Source organism: Cryptomeria japonica, unplaced genomic scaffold, assembly GCF_030272615.1.
Source record: "Cryptomeria japonica unplaced genomic scaffold, Sugi_1.0 HiC_scaffold_32, whole genome shotgun sequence".
NCBI classification, from domain to species: domain Eukaryota; kingdom Viridiplantae; phylum Streptophyta; class Pinopsida; order Cupressales; family Cupressaceae; genus Cryptomeria; species Cryptomeria japonica.
The window spans coordinates 567,328-585,000 of record NW_026728854.1 but is presented as its reverse complement, the minus strand read 5'-3'; the positions used below and the strand labels follow the sequence as shown (position 1 = coordinate 585,000).

Sequence of the window (17,673 nt, the reverse complement as noted above, 5' to 3'; positions counted from 1 at the left end):
GGGTTGCGCGCCCTGGTGCGCACCAAGGAGCGCTCCGAAGTGTGCTCCAAGGTGCGGCGTGCACGAAGTCGGAGCCCGGTTTGCCCCGGGTGCGCACCTCGCGTGCACCTTCGCCGCGGTGGGCACCTTGGCTGGGTTGGGCACCATTGAGCGCTCCGAAGTGTGCTCCAAGGTGCGCACCATGGCCCTCCAAGGTGCGCAGCATGGCGTGCACGAAGTCGGAGCCCGGTTTGCCCCGGGTGCGCACCTCGCGTGCACCTTCGCCAGGGTGGGCACCTCGGTGCGCACACCTTCTCAATGTTTTCTTGCCTTTTCTGGAAATTGGTGAAGGCAGCGCATCAAAGGTGCGCACCTCGGTGTGCTCCGAGGTGCGAACCCGAGAGCGCTCCGAGGTGCCCACGAAGTCGAAAGTCGGGTTAATTGCATTGTTTTCCCCGGGTGCGCTCCGAGGTGCGCAACATCGGTGCGCACCAAGGAGGGCTCCGAAGTGTGCTCCAAGGTGCGCACGATTCGGAGCTCGGTTTGCCCGGGGTGCGCACACCTTGGCTGGGTTGCGCACCCTTTGTGCGCTCCAAGGTGCGCACGAAGTCGGAGCTCGGTTTGCCCCGGGTGCGCACCTTCGCCAGGGTGCGCACCTTGATGCGCACGCCTTGGCTGGGCTGCGCACCTTGGTGGGCGCCATGGTGCGCACCTTTCGTGCGCTCCAAGGTGCGCACGAAGTCGGAGCTCGGTTTGCCCCGGGTGCGCACCTTGGTGGGCGCCATGGTGCACTCCGAGGTGCCCAAGATTGGTGCGCACCAAGGAGCGCTCCGAAGTGCGCTCCAAGGTGCGCAGGTGCGCGCGAAGTCGAAAGTTGGGTTAATTGTCCGGTTTGCCTCGGGTGCGCACCTTGCGTGCACCTTCGCCAGGGTGGGCGCCTTGGTGCGCACACCTTGGCTGGGCTGCGCACCCGGGCGCGCACACCTTGGCACCCGCGTTTCCTTCATTTTAAATTTTTTTTTTTTACAATCTCTCAAGTGGGAAATTCTATAATCTCAACTTTTTTTGCCTTTTCAGGAAACTTTTGAATGGAGCGCATCATTGGTGCGCTCCGAAGTGTGCTCCAAGGTGCGCACCTCTGGTGTGCTCCAAAGCTCTCTCTAGCTGCGTGCACCTGCCCCGGCCGCGCACCCGGCCCCGCCCAGCTTCGCTCACCTGTCCCGGGCGTCTGGTGCGGAACCTTAGAGTAAGAAACATCACCGTGCACCTTGGCCAACGTGCGCGACTCGACCGAGCGCGCACTGGCCGAGGTGCACACCGATTTCACCTGGGTGCGCGCGCAGCACCTCGGGCGCACCGGGGTGCGCGCACAACGCCCGGGTTGCACCGTGGCCTGTGTGCTCGGGGCGCCTCGGGTGCGCGCTCGGTGTCGCCCCCGCGCGCGCGGTAGTGCGGGCAGCGCACCCCGGCCCGGCCCGGCCCCGACGAGAACGCAAACGGGCAAAAGGTTTATTCAAATAGCATTGCGACGCCCGGCGAAAAACTAAAAAAGGGTGCAACACCGGGACTTCCCGGGAGGTCACCCATCCCAGTACTACTCCGGCCCAAGCGCGCTTAACTGCGGAGTTCTGATGGGATCCGGTGCACTAACGCTGGTATGATCGCACCCGTTATGAGCTTGTCGCAGTGTGTACTTAGCAAACCGCGACCCACGTGCGAATCCACCCCGGCCACCCACCCCCGTCGAGGTGCACACCCTCCCTCGCGAAGTGCGCCCCGTTCGCCAAGTGTGAGCCCTGCCCGGGTGCGCGCACCTTGCTAGGGCGTCGGGTGTGCACCCGGCCCGGCCTACGTGCGTGCACCTGGACGGGGCGTCGTGTGCGTGCAGTGTCCCGTCTGCAACGCGGTGCCCACACACCACCTCGGGCGCAACGACCTGCGCTCACATGTGGGCCGAGTGCACCTTGGTGCATGTTCGGGGCGCCTCGGGTGCACGCTCGATCTTGCCCCGGTGCACCAAGGCGCTCGGTTTGCCCCGGGTGCGCACTTGGTGCAAGGTGGGCACCCAAAATAGGGATCAAGCACCAAAACACAAGTTTCGGGATGCAAAATGGGACCCAAGGACCACAAATGCGTTCCAAGACCCATGATGGGTCCACGAGAACAAAAATGTGTTCCGAGACTTAATAAACAAATATTGGGTTTTAGGAGAAGAAACATGCTCTGATGCCCAAAACGAGAATCGACCCCGAAAAGGCCACAGGCCAAAAGTGGGATGCGAGACAAAAAAAAATGGGACCCGAGGACCAAAATTGGGTTCCCAGGTCGAAGACAGGGCAACCGGACAAGAAACGACCTCTAAGGCTCGAAATGAGTCCCGACGACTAAAACTTGACAAGAAGCACCCATCAGGCACCCAACTCGACACCCATGGGATGCCGACCCACCCGGGCTTCCACCTAGCACACCTTGGCACCCACCCACCCTCGCACCCAACCTCGCACCCAACTTAGCACCTTTGAACCCACATTGGCACTCACCCTGACCCTGGCACCTTGGAACCCACATTGGCACTCACCTTGACCCTGGCACCCACCTTTGCACTCACCTTGGGACCCACCCTGGCTCCCACCTCGGCACCCACCCAGACACCCACCTTGGTTCCTTGGCACCCACCTTGGATCCTTGGCACCCACCCCGACACCCACCTTGGCACGCAACTTGGCTACTTGCCACCCACCTTGGCTCCTTGACGCCCACCCCGACAACCACCCCGTGACCTACCCTGGCTAGGGTTGGTGCACACCCACCCTGGTGCCCACCTTGGCACCCACCCCATGACCCACCTTGGCACGCACCTTAGTACCCACCCCGTTACCCACCCTAGGACCCACCCCGTGACCCACCTTGGCCAGGGTGGGTGCCTTGGTGCGCACAACTTGCCTGGGCTGCACACCAGGGCGGGCTCAAGATGGCACCCGCGTTCCGTTTTTTTCACTATCTTTCAAAACGGAAATTTTAAAATCTCGTTTTTTTTTTTTTTTTGCCTTTTCTGGAAATTAGTGAAGGCAGCGCATCAAAGGTGCGCAATGCTGGTGCGAACCCGGGAGCGCTCCGATGTGTGCTCCAAGGTGCGGCGTGCACGAAGTCCGAGCCCGGCTTGCCCCGGGTGCGCACCTCGCGTGCACCTTCGCCGGGGTGAGCACCTTGGCTGGGTTGCGCGCCCTGGTGCGCACCAAGGAGCGCTCTGAAGTGTGCTCCAAGGTGCGGCGTGCACGAAGTCGGAGCTCGGTTTGCCCCGGGTGTGCACCTCGGGTGCGCACCTCGCGTGCACCTTCGCTGCGGTGGGCACCTTGGCTGGGTTGCGCGCCTTGGTGGGCACCATGCAGTGCACGAAGTCGGAGCCCGGTTTGCCCCGGGCGCGCACCTCCGCCAGGGTGGGCACCTTGGTGCGCACAACTTGCCTGGGCTGCGCACCAGGAAGGGCTCAAGATGGCACCCGCGTTCCGTTTTTTTCACTATCTTTCAGAACGGAAATTTTAAAATATCGTTTTTTTTTGCCTTTTCTGGAAATTAGTGAAGGCAGCGCATCAAAGGTGCGCAACGCTGGTGCGAACCTGGGAGCGCTCCGATGTGTGCTCCAAGGTGCGGCGTGCACGAAGTCGGAGCCCGGTTTGCCCCGGGTGCGCCCTGGTGGGCACCATGGTGCGCACCAAGGAGCGCTCCGAAGTGTGCTCCAAGGTGCGGCCTGCACGAAGTCGGAGCCCGGTTTGCCCCGGGTGTGCACCGCGGGTGGGCACCTTGGTGCGCATGCCTTGCCTGGGCTGCGCACCAGGGCGGGCTCAAGATGGCACCCGCGTTCCGTTTTTTTCACTATCTTTCAAAACGGAAATTTTAAAATCTCATTTTTTTTTGCCTTTTCTGGAAATTAGTGAAGGCAGCGCATCAAAGGTGCGCACCTCGCTGCCCACCACGGTGCGCAACGCCGGTGGGCACCCGGGAGTGCTTCGAAGTGTGCTCCAAGGTGCTGCGTGCACGTTGTCGGAGCCCGGTTTGCCCCGGGTGCGCACCTCGCGTGCACCTTCGTCGGGGTGGGCACCTTGGCTGGGTTTGCCCCGGCTGCGCTCCGAAGCGGGGTTATTGGAGCGCCGCCTCTTTTTTTGTCGGAGCGTTTGGTGGGGTTTCTCGCATTGGCTCTTCCCAGGCCCGGTTGCCACCCTGGCGCGCACGAAGTCGGAAGTAGGGTTAATTGCCCGGGTGCGCACCTTTGCCAGGGTGGGCACCTTACCTGGGCTGTGCACCAGGGCGGGCTCAAGATGGCACCCGCGTTCCGTTTTTTTCACTATCTTTCAAAACGGAAATTTTAAAATCTCCTCTTTTTTTTGCCTTTTCTGGAAATTAGTGAAGGCAGCGCATCAAAGGTGCGCACCTCGCTGCCCACCTTGGTGTGCTCTGAGGTGCGCACCCGGGAGCGCTACGAAGTGTGCTCCAAGGTGCGGCGTGCACGTTGTCGGAGCCCGGTTTGCCCCGGGTGCGCACCTCGCCTGCACCTTGGCCGGGGTGGGCACCCTGGCTGGGTTTGCCCAGGGTGCGCTCCGAAGCGGGGTTACTGGAGCGCCCCCTCTTTTTTTGTCAGAGCGTTTGGTGGGGTTTCTCGCATTGGCTCTTCCCAGGCCCGGTTGTTGGGTGCGCTCCCACCCTGGCGCGCGCGAAGTTGGAAGTTGGGTTAATTGCCCGGGCGCGCACCTTCGCCAGGGTGGGCACCTTGGTGCGCACACCTTGGCTGGGCTGCGCACCAGGGCGGGCTCAAGATGGCACCAGCATTCCCTTTTTCTCACTATCTTTCAAAACGGAAATTTTAAAATCTCGTTTTTTTTTGCCTTTTATGGAAATTAGTGAAGGCATCGCATCAAAGGTGCGCACCTCGCTGCCCACCTTGGTGTGCTCCGAGGTGCCCACCACGGTGCGCTCCGAGGTGCCCACCACGGTGCGCAACGCCGGTGCGAACCCGGGAGCGCCCCGATGTGTGCTCCAAGGTGCGGCGTGCACGAAGCCGGACCCCGGTTTGCCCCGGGTGCGCACCTCGCGTGCACCTTGGTGCGCACACCTTGGCTGGGTTGCGCGGCCTGGTGGGCACCATGGTGCGCACCAAGGAGCGCTCCAAAGTGTGCTCCAAGGTGCGGCGTGCACGAAGTCCTAGCCCGGTTTGCCCCGGGTGCGCACCTTCGCCGCGGTGGGCACCATGGCATGCACGAAGTCGGAGCCCGGTTTGCCCCGGGTGCGCACCTCGCGTGCACCTTCGCCGGGGTGGGCACCTCGGCTGGGTTGCGCGCCCTGGTGCGCACCAAGGAGCGCTCCGAAGTGTGCTCCAAGGTGCGGCGTGCACGAAGTCGGAGCCCGGTTTGCCCCGGGTGCGCACCTTCGCCGCGGTGGGCACCCTGGTGCGCACCATGGCGTGCACGAAGTCGGAGCCCGGTTTGCCCCGGGTGCGCACCTCGCGTGCACCTTCGGCGGGGTTGCGCGCCCTGGTGCGCACCAAGGAGCGCTCCGAAGTGTGCTCCAAGGTGCGGCGTGCACGAAGTCGGAGCCCGGTTTGCCCCGGGTGCGCACCTCGCGTGCACCTTCGGCGGGGTTGCGCGCCCTGGTGGGCACCATGGTGCGCACCAAGGAGCGCTCCGAAGTGTGCTCCAAGGTGCGGCGTGCACGAAGTCGGAGCCCGGTTTGCCCCGGGTGCGCACCTCGCGTGCACCTTCGCCGCGGTGGGCACCATGGCGTGCACGAAGTCGGAGCCCGGTTTGCCCCGGGTGCGCACCTCGCGTGCACCTTCGCCGGGGTGGGCACCTCGGCTGGGTTGCGCGCCCTGGTGCGCACCAAGGAGCGCTCCGAAGTGTGCTCCAAGGTGCGGCGTGCACGAAGTCGGAGCCCGGTTTGCCCCGGGTGCGCACCTCGCGTGCACCTTCGCCGCGGTGGGCACCATGGCGTGCACGAAGTCGGAGCCCGGTTTGCCCCGGGTGCGCACCCCGCGTGCACCTTCGCCGGGGTGGGCACCTCGGCTGGGTTGCGCGCCCTGGTGCGCACCAAGGAGCGCTCCGAAGTGTGCTCCAAGGTGCGGCGTGCACGAAGTCGGAGCCCGGTTTGCCCCGGGTGCGCACCTCGCGTGCACCTTCGCCGCGGTGGGCACCTTGGCTGGGTTGGGCACCATTGAGCGCTCCGAAGTGTGCTCCAAGGTGCGCACCATGGCCCTCCAAGGTGCGCAGCATGGCGTGCACGAAGTCGGAGCCCGGTTTGCCCCGGGTGCGCACCTCGCGTGCACCTTCGCCAGGGTGGGCACCTCGGTGCGCACACCTTCTCAATGTTTTCTTGCCTTTTCTGGAAATTGGTGAAGGCAGCGCATCAAAGGTGCGCACCTCGGTGTGCTCCGAGGTGCGAACCCGAGAGCGCTCCGAGGTGCCCACGAAGTCGAAAGTCGGGTTAATTGCATTGTTTTCCCCGGGTGCGCTCCGAGGTGCGCAACATCGGTGCGCACCAAGGAGGGCTCCGAAGTGTGCTCCAAGGTGCGCACGATTCGGAGCTCGGTTTGCCCGGGGTGCGCACACCTTGGCTGGGTTGCGCACCCTTTGTGCGCTCCAAGGTGCGCACGAAGTCGGAGCTCGGTTTGCCCCGGGTGCGCACCTTCGCCAGGGTGCGCACCTTGATGCGCACGCCTTGGCTGGGCTGCGCACCTTGGTGGGCGCCATGGTGCGCACCTTTCGTGCGCTCCAAGGTGCGCACGAAGTCGGAGCTCGGTTTGCCCCGGGTGCGCACCTTGGTGGGCGCCATGGTGCACTCCGAGGTGCCCAAGATTGGTGCGCACCAAGGAGCGCTCCGAAGTGCGCTCCAAGGTGCGCAGGTGCGCGCGAAGTCGAAAGTTGGGTTAATTGTCCGGTTTGCCTCGGGTGCGCACCTTGCGTGCACCTTCGCCAGGGTGGGCGCCTTGGTGCGCACACCTTGGCTGGGCTGCGCACCCGGGCGCGCACACCTTGGCACCCGCGTTTCCTTCATTTTAAATTTTTTTTTTTTACAATCTCTCAAGTGGGAAATTCTATAATCTCAACTTTTTTTGCCTTTTCAGGAAACTTTTGAATGGAGCGCATCATTGGTGCGCTCCGAAGTGTGCTCCAAGGTGCGCACCTCTGGTGTGCTCCAAAGCTCTCTCCAGCTGCGTGCACCTGCCCCGGCCGCGCACCCGGCCCCGCCCAGCTTCGCTCACCTGTCCCGGGCGTCTGGTGCGGAACCTTAGAGTAAGAAACATCACCGTGCACCTTGGCCAACGTGCGCGACTCGACCGAGCGCGCACTGGCCGAGGTGCACACCGATTTCACCTGGGTGCGCGCGCAGCACCTCGGGCGCACCGGGGTGCGCGCACAACGCCCGGGTTGCACCGTGGCCTGTGTGCTCGGGGCGCCTCGGGTGCGCGCTCGGTGTCGCCCCCGCGCGCGCGGTAGTGCGGGCAGCGCACCCCGGCCCGGCCCGGCCCCGACGAGAACGCAAACGGGCAAAAGGTTTATTCAAATAGCATTGCGACGCCCGGCGAAAAACTAAGAAAGGGTGCAACACCGGGACTTCCCGGGAGGTCACCCATCCCAGTACTACTCCGGCCCAAGCGCGCTTAACTGCGGAGTTCTGATGGGATCCGGTGCACTAACGCTGGTATGATCGCACCCGTTATGAGCTTGTCGCAGTGTGTACTTAGCAAACCGCGACCCACGTGCGAATCCACCCCGGCCACCCACCCCCGTCGAGGTGCACACCCTCCCTCGCGAAGTGCGCCCCGTTCGCCAAGTGTGAGCCCTGCCCGGGTGCGCGCACCTTGCTAGGGCGTCGGGTGTGCACCCGGCCCGGCCTACGTGCGTGCACCTGGACGGGGCGTCGTGTGCGTGCAGTGTCCCGTCTGCAACGCGGTGCCCACACACCACCTCGGGCGCAACGACCTGCGCTCACATGTGGGCCGAGTGCACCTTGGTGCATGTTCGGGGCGCCTCGGGTGCACGCTCGATCTTGCCCCGGTGCACCAAGGCGCTCGGTTTGCCCCGGGTGCGCACTTGGTGCAAGGTGGGCACCCAAAATAGGGATCAAGCACCAAAACACAAGTTTCGGGATGCAAAATGGGACCCAAGGACCACAAATGCGTTCCAAGACCCATGATGGGTCCACGAGAACAAAAATGTGTTCCGAGACTTAATAAACAAATATTGGGTTTTAGGAGAAGAAACATGCTCTGATGCCCAAAACGAGAATCGACCCCGAAAAGGCCACAGGCCAAAAGTGGGATGCGAGACAAAAAAAAATGGGACCCGAGGACCAAAATTGGGTTCCCAGGTCGAAGACAGGGCAACCGGACAAGAAACGACCTCTAAGGCTCGAAATGAGTCCCGACGACTAAAACTTGACAAGAAGCACCCATCAGGCACCCAACTCGACACCCATGGGATGCCGACCCACCCGGGCTTCCACCTAGCACACCTTGGCACCCACCCACCCTCGCACCCAACCTCGCACCCAACTTAGCACCTTTGAACCCACATTGGCACTCACCCTGACCCTGGCACCTTGGAACCCACATTGGCACTCACCTTGACCCTGGCACCCACCTTTGCACTCACCTTGGGACCCACCCTGGCTCCCACCTCGGCACCCACCCAGACACCCACCTTGGTTCCTTGGCATCCACCTTGGATCCTTGGCACCCACCCCGACACCCACCTTGGCACGCAACTTGGCTACTTGCCACCCACCTTGGCTCCTTGACGCCCACCCCGACAACCACCCCGTGACCTACCCTGGCTAGGGTTGGTGCACACCCACCCTGGTGCCCACCTTGGCACCCACCCCATGACCCACCTTGGCACGCACCTTAGTACCCACCCCGTTACCCACCCTAGGACCCACCCCGTGACCCACCTTGGCCAGGGTGGGTGCCTTGGTGCGCACAACTTGCCTGGGCTGCACACCAGGGCGGGCTCAAGATGGCACCCGCGTTCCGTTTTTTTCACTATCTTTCAAAACGGAAATTTTAAAATCTCGTTTTTTTTTTTTTTTTGCCTTTTCTGGAAATTAGTGAAGGCAGCGCATCAAAGGTGCGCAATGCTGGTGCGAACCCGGGAGCGCTCCGATGTGTGCTCCAAGGTGCGGCGTGCACGAAGTCCGAGCCCGGCTTGCCCCGGGTGCGCACCTCGCGTGCACCTTCGCCGGGGTGAGCACCTTGGCTGGGTTGCGCGCCCTGGTGCGCACCAAGGAGCGCTCTGAAGTGTGCTCCAAGGTGCGGCGTGCACGAAGTCGGAGCTCGGTTTGCCCCGGGTGTGCACCTCGGGTGCGCACCTCGCGTGCACCTTCGCTGCGGTGGGCACCTTGGCTGGGTTGCGCGCCTTGGTGGGCACCATGCAGTGCACGAAGTCGGAGCCCGGTTTGCCCCGGGCGCGCACCTCCGCCAGGGTGGGCACCTTGGTGCGCACAACTTGCCTGGGCTGCGCACCAGGAAGGGCTCAAGATGGCACCCGCGTTCCGTTTTTTTCACTATCTTTCAGAACGGAAATTTTAAAATATCGTTTTTTTTTGCCTTTTCTGGAAATTAGTGAAGGCAGCGCATCAAAGGTGCGCAACGCTGGTGCGAACCTGGGAGCGCTCCGATGTGTGCTCCAAGGTGCGGCGTGCACGAAGTCGGAGCCCGGTTTGCCCCGGGTGCGCCCTGGTGGGCACCATGGTGCGCACCAAGGAGCGCTCCGAAGTGTGCTCCAAGGTGCGGCCTGCACGAAGTCGGAGCCCGGTTTGCCCCGGGTGTGCACCGCGGGTGGGCACCTTGGTGCGCATGCCTTGCCTGGGCTGCGCACCAGGGCGGGCTCAAGATGGCACCCGCGTTCCGTTTTTTTCACTATCTTTCAAAACGGAAATTTTAAAATCTCATTTTTTTTTGCCTTTTCTGGAAATTAGTGAAGGCAGCGCATCAAAGGTGCGCACCTCGCTGCCCACCACGGTGCGCAACGCCGGTGGGCACCCGGGAGTGCTTCGAAGTGTGCTCCAAGGTGCTGCGTGCACGTTGTCGGAGCCCGGTTTGCCCCGGGTGCGCACCTCGCGTGCACCTTCGTCGGGGTGGGCACCTTGGCTGGGTTTGCCCCGGCTGCGCTCCGAAGCGGGGTTATTGGAGCGCCGCCTCTTTTTTTGTCGGAGCGTTTGGTGGGGTTTCTCGCATTGGCTCTTCCCAGGCCCGGTTGCCACCCTGGCGCGCACGAAGTCGGAAGTAGGGTTAATTGCCCGGGTGCGCACCTTTGCCAGGGTGGGCACCTTACCTGGGCTGTGCACCAGGGCGGGCTCAAGATGGCACCCGCGTTCCGTTTTTTTCACTATCTTTCAAAACGGAAATTTTAAAATCTCCTCTTTTTTTTGCCTTTTCTGGAAATTAGTGAAGGCAGCGCATCAAAGGTGCGCACCTCGCTGCCCACCTTGGTGTGCTCTGAGGTGCGCACCCGGGAGCGCTACGAAGTGTGCTCCAAGGTGCGGCGTGCACGTTGTCGGAGCCCGGTTTGCCCCGGGTGCGCACCTCGCCTGCACCTTGGCCGGGGTGGGCACCCTGGCTGGGTTTGCCCAGGGTGCGCTCCGAAGCGGGGTTACTGGAGCGCCCCCTCTTTTTTTGTCAGAGCGTTTGGTGGGGTTTCTCGCATTGGCTCTTCCCAGGCCCGGTTGTTGGGTGCGCTCCCACCCTGGCGCGCGCGAAGTTGGAAGTTGGGTTAATTGCCCGGGCGCGCACCTTCGCCAGGGTGGGCACCTTGGTGCGCACACCTTGGCTGGGCTGCGCACCAGGGCGGGCTCAAGATGGCACCAGCATTCCCTTTTTCTCACTATCTTTCAAAACGGAAATTTTAAAATCTCGTTTTCTTTTGCCTTTTATGGAAATTAGTGAAGGCATCGCATCAAAGGTGCGCACCTCGCTGCCCACCTTGGTGTGCTCCGAGGTGCCCACCACGGTGCGCTCCGAGGTGCCCACCACGGTGCGCAACGCCGGTGCGAACCCGGGAGCGCCCCGATGTGTGCTCCAAGGTGCGGCGTGCACGAAGCCGGACCCCGGTTTGCCCCGGGTGCGCACCTCGCGTGCACCTTGGTGCGCACACCTTGGCTGGGTTGCGCGGCCTGGTGGGCACCATGGTGCGCACCAAGGAGCGCTCCGAAGTGTGCTCCAAGGTGCGGCGTGCACGAAGTCCTAGCCCGGTTTGCCCCGGGTGCGCACCTTCGCCGCGGTGGGCACCATGGCGTGCACGAAGTCGGAGCCCGGTTTGCCCCGGGTGCGCACCTCGCGTGCACCTTCGCCGGGGTGGGCACCTCGGCTGGGTTGCGCGCCCTGGTGCGCACCAAGGAGCGCTCCGAAGTGTGCTCCAAGGTGCGGCGTGCACGAAGTCGGAGCCCGGTTTGCCCCGGGTGCGCACCTTCGCCGCGGTGGGCACCCTGGTGCGCACCATGGCGTGCACGAAGTCGGAGCCCGGTTTGCCCCGGGTGCGCACCTCGCGTGCACCTTCGGCGGGGTTGCGCGCCCTGGTGCGCACCAAGGAGCGCTCCGAAGTGTGCTCCAAGGTGCGGCGTGCACGAAGTCGGAGCCCGGTTTGCCCCGGGTGCGCACCTCGCGTGCACCTTCGGCGGGGTTGCGCGCCCTGGTGGGCACCATGGTGCGCACCAAGGAGCGCTCCGAAGTGTGCTCCAAGGTGCGGCGTGCACGAAGTCGGAGCCCGGTTTGCCCCGGGTGCGCACCTCGCGTGCACCTTCGCCGCGGTGGGCACCATGGCGTGCACGAAGTCGGAGCCCGGTTTGCCCCGGGTGCGCACCTCGCGTGCACCTTCGCCGCGGTGGGCACCATGGCGTGCACGAAGTCGGAGCCCGGTTTGCCCCGGGTGCGCACCTCGCGTGCACCTTCGCTGGGGTGGGCACCTCGGCTGGGTTGCGCGCCCTGGTGCGCACCAAGGAGCGCTCCGAAGTGTGCTCCAAGGTGCGGCGTGCACGAAGTCGGAGCCCGGTTTGCCCCGGGTGCGCACCTCGCGTGCACCTTCGCCGCGGTGGGCACCATGGCGTGCACGAAGTCGGAGCCCGGTTTGCCCCGGGTGCGCACCCCGCGTGCACCTTCGCCGGGGTGGGCACCTCGGCTGGGTTGCGCGCCCTGGTGCGCACCAAGGAGCGCTCCGAAGTGTGCTCCAAGGTGCGGCGTGCACGAAGTCGGAGCCCGGTTTTCCCCGGGTGCGCACCTCGCGTGCACCTTCGCCGCGGTGGGCACCTTGGCTGGGTTGGGCACCATTGAGCGCTCTGAAGTGTGCTCCAAGGTGCGCACCATGGCCCTCCAAGGTGCGCAGCATGGCGTGCACGAAGTCGGAGCCCGGTTTGCCCCGGGTGCGCACCTCGCGTGCACCTTCGCCAGGGTGGGCACCTCGGTGCGCACACCTTCTCAATGTTTTCTTGCCTTTTCTGGAAATTGGTGAAGGCAGCGCATCAAAGGTGCGCACCTCGGTGTGCTCCGAGGTGCGAACCCGAGAGCGCTCCGAGGTGCCCACGAAGTCGAAAGTCGGGTTAATTGCATTGTTTTCCCCGGGTGCGCTCCGAGGTGCGCAACATCGGTGCGCACCAAGGAGGGCTCCGAAGTGTGCTCCAAGGTGCGCACGATTCGGAGCTCGGTTTGCCCGGGGTGCGCACACCTTGGCTGGGTTGCGCACCCTTTGTGCGCTCCAAGGTGCGCACGAAGTCGGAGCTCGGTTTGCCCCGGGTGCGCACCTTCGCCAGGGTGCGCACCTTGATGCGCACGCCTTGGCTGGGCTGCGCACCTTGGTGGGCGCCATGGTGCGCACCTTTCGTGCGCTCCAAGGTGCGCACGAAGTCGGAGCTCGGTTTGCCCCGGGTGCGCACCTTGGTGGGCGCCATGGTGCACTCCGAGGTGCCCAAGATTGGTGCGCACCAAGGAGCGCTCCGAAGTGCGCTCCAAGGTGCGCAGGTGCGCGCGAAGTCGAAAGTTGGGTTAATTGTCCGGTTTGCCTCGGGTGCGCACCTTGCGTGCACCTTCGCCAGGGTGGGCGCCTTGGTGCGCACACCTTGGCTGGGCTGCGCACCCGGGCGCGCACACCTTGGCACCCGCGTTTCCTTCATTTTAAATTTTTTTTTTTTACAATCTCTCAAGTGGGAAATTCTATAATCTCAACTTTTTTTGCCTTTTCAGGAAACTTTTGAATGGAGCGCATCATTGGTGCGCTCCGAAGTGTGCTCCAAGGTGCGCACCTCTGGTGTGCTCCAAAGCTCTCTCCAGCTGCGTGCACCTGCCCCGGCCGCGCACCCGGCCCCGCCCAGCTTCGCTCACCTGTCCCGGGCGTCTGGTGCGGAACCTTAGAGTAAGAAACATCACCGTGCACCTTGGCCAACGTGCGCGACTCGACCGAGCGCGCACTGGCCGAGGTGCACACCGATTTCACCTGGGTGCGCGCGCAGCACCTCGGGCGCACCGGGGTGCGCGCACAACGCCCGGGTTGCACCGTGGCCTGTGTGCTCGGGGCGCCTCGGGTGCGCGCTCGGTGTCGCCCCCGCGCGCGCGGTAGTGCGGGCAGCGCACCCCGGCCCGGCCCGGCCCCGACGAGAACGCAAACGGGCAAAAGGTTTATTCAAATAGCATTGCGACGCCCGGCGAAAAACTAAAAAAGGGTGCAACACCGGGACTTCCCGGGAGGTCACCCATCCCAGTACTACTCCGGCCCAAGCGCGCTTAACTGCGGAGTTCTGATGGGATCCGGTGCACTAACGCTGGTATGATCGCACCCGTTATGAGCTTGTCGCAGTGTGTACTTAGCAAACCGCGACCCACGTGCGAATCCACCCCGGCCACCCACCCCCGTCGAGGTGCACACCCTCCCTCGCGAAGTGCGCCCCGTTCGCCAAGTGTGAGCCCTGCCCGGGTGCGCGCACCTTGCTAGGGCGTCGGGTGTGCACCCGGCCCGGCCTACGTGCGTGCACCTGGACGGGGCGTCGTGTGCGTGAAGTGTCCCGTCTGCAACGCGGTGCCCACACACCACCTCGGGCGCAACGACCTGCGCTCACATGTGGGCCGAGTGCACCTTGGTGCATGTTCGGGGCGCCTCGGGTGCACGCTCGATCTTGCCCCGGTGCACCAAGGCGCTCGGTTTGCCCCGGGTGCGCACTTGGTGCAAGGTGGGCACCCAAAATAGGGATCAAGCACCAAAACACAAGTTTCGGGATGCAAAATGGGACCCAAGGACCACAAATGCGTTCCAAGACCCATGATGGGTCCACGAGAACAAAAATGTGTTCCGAGACTTAATAAACAAATATTGGGTTTTAGGAGAAGAAACATGCTCTGATGCCCAAAACGAGAATCGACCCCGAAAAGGCCACAGGCCAAAAGTGGGATGCGAGACAAAAAAAAATGGGACCCGAGGACCAAAATTGGGTTCCCAGGTCGAAGACAGGGCAACCGGACAAGAAACGACCTCTAAGGCTCGAAATGAGTCCCGACGACTAAAACTTGACAAGAAGCACCCATCAGGCACCCAACTCGACACCCATGGGATGCCGACCCACCCGGGCTTCCACCTAGCACACCTTGGCACCCACCCACCCTCGCACCCAACCTCGCACCCAACTTAGCACCTTTGAACCCACATTGGCACTCACCCTGACCCTGGCACCTTGGAACCCACATTGGCACTCACCTTGACCCTGGCACCCACCTTTGCACTCACCTTGGGACCCACCCTGGCTCCCACCTCGGCACCCACCCAGACACCCACCTTGGTTCCTTGGCACCCACCTTGGATCCTTGGCACCCACCCCGACACCCACCTTGGCACGCAACTTGGCTACTTGCCACCCACCTTGGCTCCTTGACGCCCACCCCGACAACCACCCCGTGACCTACCCTGGCTAGGGTTGGTGCACACCCACCCTGGTGCCCACCTTGGCACCCACCCCATGACCCACCTTGGCACGCACCTTAGTACCCACCCCGTTACCCACCCTAGGACCCACCCCGTGACCCACCTTGGCCAGGGTGGGTGCCTTGGTGCGCACAACTTGCCTGGGCTGCACACCAGGGCGGGCTCAAGATGGCACCCGCGTTCCGTTTTTTTCACTATCTTTCAAAACGGAAATTTTAAAATCTCGTTTTTTTTTTTTTTTTGCCTTTTCTGGAAATTAGTGAAGGCAGCGCATCAAAGGTGCGCAATGCTGGTGCGAACCCGGGAGCGCTCCGATGTGTGCTCCAAGGTGCGGCGTGCACGAAGTCCGAGCCCGGCTTGCCCCGGGTGCGCACCTCGCGTGCACCTTCGCCGGGGTGAGCACCTTGGCTGGGTTGCGCGCCCTGGTGCGCACCAAGGAGCGCTCTGAAGTGTGCTCCAAGGTGCGGCGTGCACGAAGTCGGAGCTCGGTTTGCCCCGGGTGTGCACCTCGGGTGCGCACCTCGCGTGCACCTTCGCTGCGGTGGGCACCTTGGCTGGGTTGCGCGCCTTGGTGGGCACCATGCAGTGCACGAAGTCGGAGCCCGGTTTGCCCCGGGCGCGCACCTCCGCCAGGGTGGGCACCTTGGTGCGCACAACTTGCCTGGGCTGCGCACCAGGAAGGGCTCAAGATGGCACCCGCGTTCCGTTTTTTTCACTATCTTTCAGAACGGAAATTTTAAAATATCGTTTTTTTTTGCCTTTTCTGGAAATTAGTGAAGGCAGCGCATCAAAGGTGCGCAACGCTGGTGCGAACCTGGGAGCGCTCCGATGTGTGCTCCAAGGTGCGGCGTGCACGAAGTCGGAGCCCGGTTTGCCCCGGGTGCGCCCTGGTGGGCACCATGGTGCGCACCAAGGAGCGCTCCGAAGTGTGCTCCAAGGTGCGGCCTGCACGAAGTCGGAGCCCGGTTTGCCCCGGGCGTGCACCGCGGGTGGGCACCTTGGTGCGCATGCCTTGCCTGGGCTGCGCACCAGGGCGGGCTCAAGATGGCACCCGCGTTCCGTTTTTTTCACTATCTTTCAAAACGGAAATTTTAAAATCTCATTTTTTTTTGCCTTTTCTGGAAATTAGTGAAGGCAGCGCATCAAAGGTGCGCACCTCGCTGCCCACCACGGTGCGCAACGCCGGTGGGCACCCGGGAGTGCTTCGAAGTGTGCTCCAAGGTGCTGCGTGCACGTTGTCGGAGCCCGGTTTGCCCCGGGTGCGCACCTCGCGTGCACCTTCGTCGGGGTGGGCACCTTGGCTGGGTTTGCCCCGGCTGCGCTCCGAAGCGGGGTTATTGGAGCGCCGCCTCTTTTTTTGTCGGAGCGTTTGGTGGGGTTTCTCGCATTGGCTCTTCCCAGGCCCGGTTGCCACCCTGGCGCGCACGAAGTCGGAAGTAGGGTTAATTGCCCGGGTGCGCACCTTTGCCAGGGTGGGCACCTTACCTGGGCTGTGCACCAGGGCGGGCTCAAGATGGCACCCGCGTTCCGTTTTTTTCACTATCTTTCAAAACGGAAATTTTAAAATCTCCTCTTTTTTTTGCCTTTTCTGGAAATTAGTGAAGGCAGCGCATCAAAGGTGCGCACCTCGCTGCCCACCTTGGTGTGCTCTGAGGTGCGCACCCGGGAGCGCTACGAAGTGTGCTCCAAGGTGCGGCGTGCACGTTGTCGGAGCCCGGTTTGCCCCGGGTGCGCACCTCGCCTGCACCTTGGCCGGGGTGGGCACCCTGGCTGGGTTTGCCCAGGGTGCGCTCCGAAGCGGGGTTACTGGAGCGCCCCCTCTTTTTTTGTCAGAGCGTTTGGTGGGGTTTCTCGCATTGGCTCTTCCCAGGCCCGGTTGTTGGGTGCGCTCCCACCCTGGCGCGCGCGAAGTTGGAAGTTGGGTTAATTGCCCGGGCGCGCACCTTCGCCAGGGTGGGCACCTTGGTGCGCACACCTTGGCTGGGCTGCGCACCAGGGCGGGCTCAAGATGGCACCAGCATTCCCTTTTTCTCACTATCTTTCAAAACGGAAATTTTAAAATCTCGTTTTCTTTTGCCTTTTATGGAAATTAGTGAAGGCATCGCATCAAAGGTGCGCACCTCGCTGCCCACCTTGGTGTGCTCCGAGGTGCCCACCACGGTGCGCTCCGAGGTGCCCACCACGGTGCGCAACGCCGGTGCGAACCCGGGAGCGCCCCGATGTGTGCTCCAAGGTGCGGCGTGCACGAAGCCGGACCCCGGTTTGCCCCGGGTGCGCACCTCGCGTGCACCTTGGTGCGCACACCTTGGCTGGGTTGCGCGGCCTGGTGGGCACCATGGTGCGCACCAAGGAGCGCTCCAAAGTGTGCTCCAAGGTGCGGCGTGCACGAAGTCCTAGCCCGGTTTGCCCCGGGTGCGCACCTTCGCCGCGGTGGGCACCATGGCGTGCACGAAGTCGGAGCCCGGTTTGCCCCGGGTGCGCACCTCGCGTGCACCTTCGCCGGGGTGGGCACCTCGGCTGGGTTGCGCGCCCTGGTGCGCACCAAGGAGCGCTCCGAAGTGTGCTCCAAGGTGCGGCGTGCACGAAGTCGGAGCCCGGTTTGCCCCGGGTGCGCACCTTCGCCGCGGTGGGCACCCTGGTGCGCACCATGGCGTGCACGAAGTCGGAGCCCGGTTTGCCCCGGGTGCGCACCTCGCGTGCACCTTCGGCGGGGTTGCGCGCCCTGGTGCGCACCAAGGAGCGCTCCGAA

General features: G+C 63.4%; 3 non-coding genes across 3 annotated transcripts; all 3 read right to left on the bottom strand.

Moving 5' to 3' along the window:
• Positions 1 to 1,529: 1,529 nt before the first annotated feature.
• LOC131861769 (5S ribosomal RNA) lies at positions 1,530 to 1,648 on the bottom strand. Its single transcript, XR_009360800.1, has one exon. It is a non-coding gene; the product is annotated as a 5S ribosomal RNA (ribosomal RNA).
• A 5,915-nt stretch (positions 1,649 to 7,563) lies between these two features.
• LOC131861768 (5S ribosomal RNA) lies at positions 7,564 to 7,682 on the bottom strand. The gene has a single exon (XR_009360799.1). It is a non-coding gene; the product is annotated as a 5S ribosomal RNA (ribosomal RNA).
• Positions 7,683 to 13,671: 5,989 nt separating this feature from the next.
• Positions 13,672 to 13,790, bottom strand: LOC131861767 (5S ribosomal RNA). Its single transcript, XR_009360798.1, has one exon. It is a non-coding gene; the product is annotated as a 5S ribosomal RNA (ribosomal RNA).
• Between the last annotated feature and the right edge of the window lie 3,883 nt (positions 13,791 to 17,673).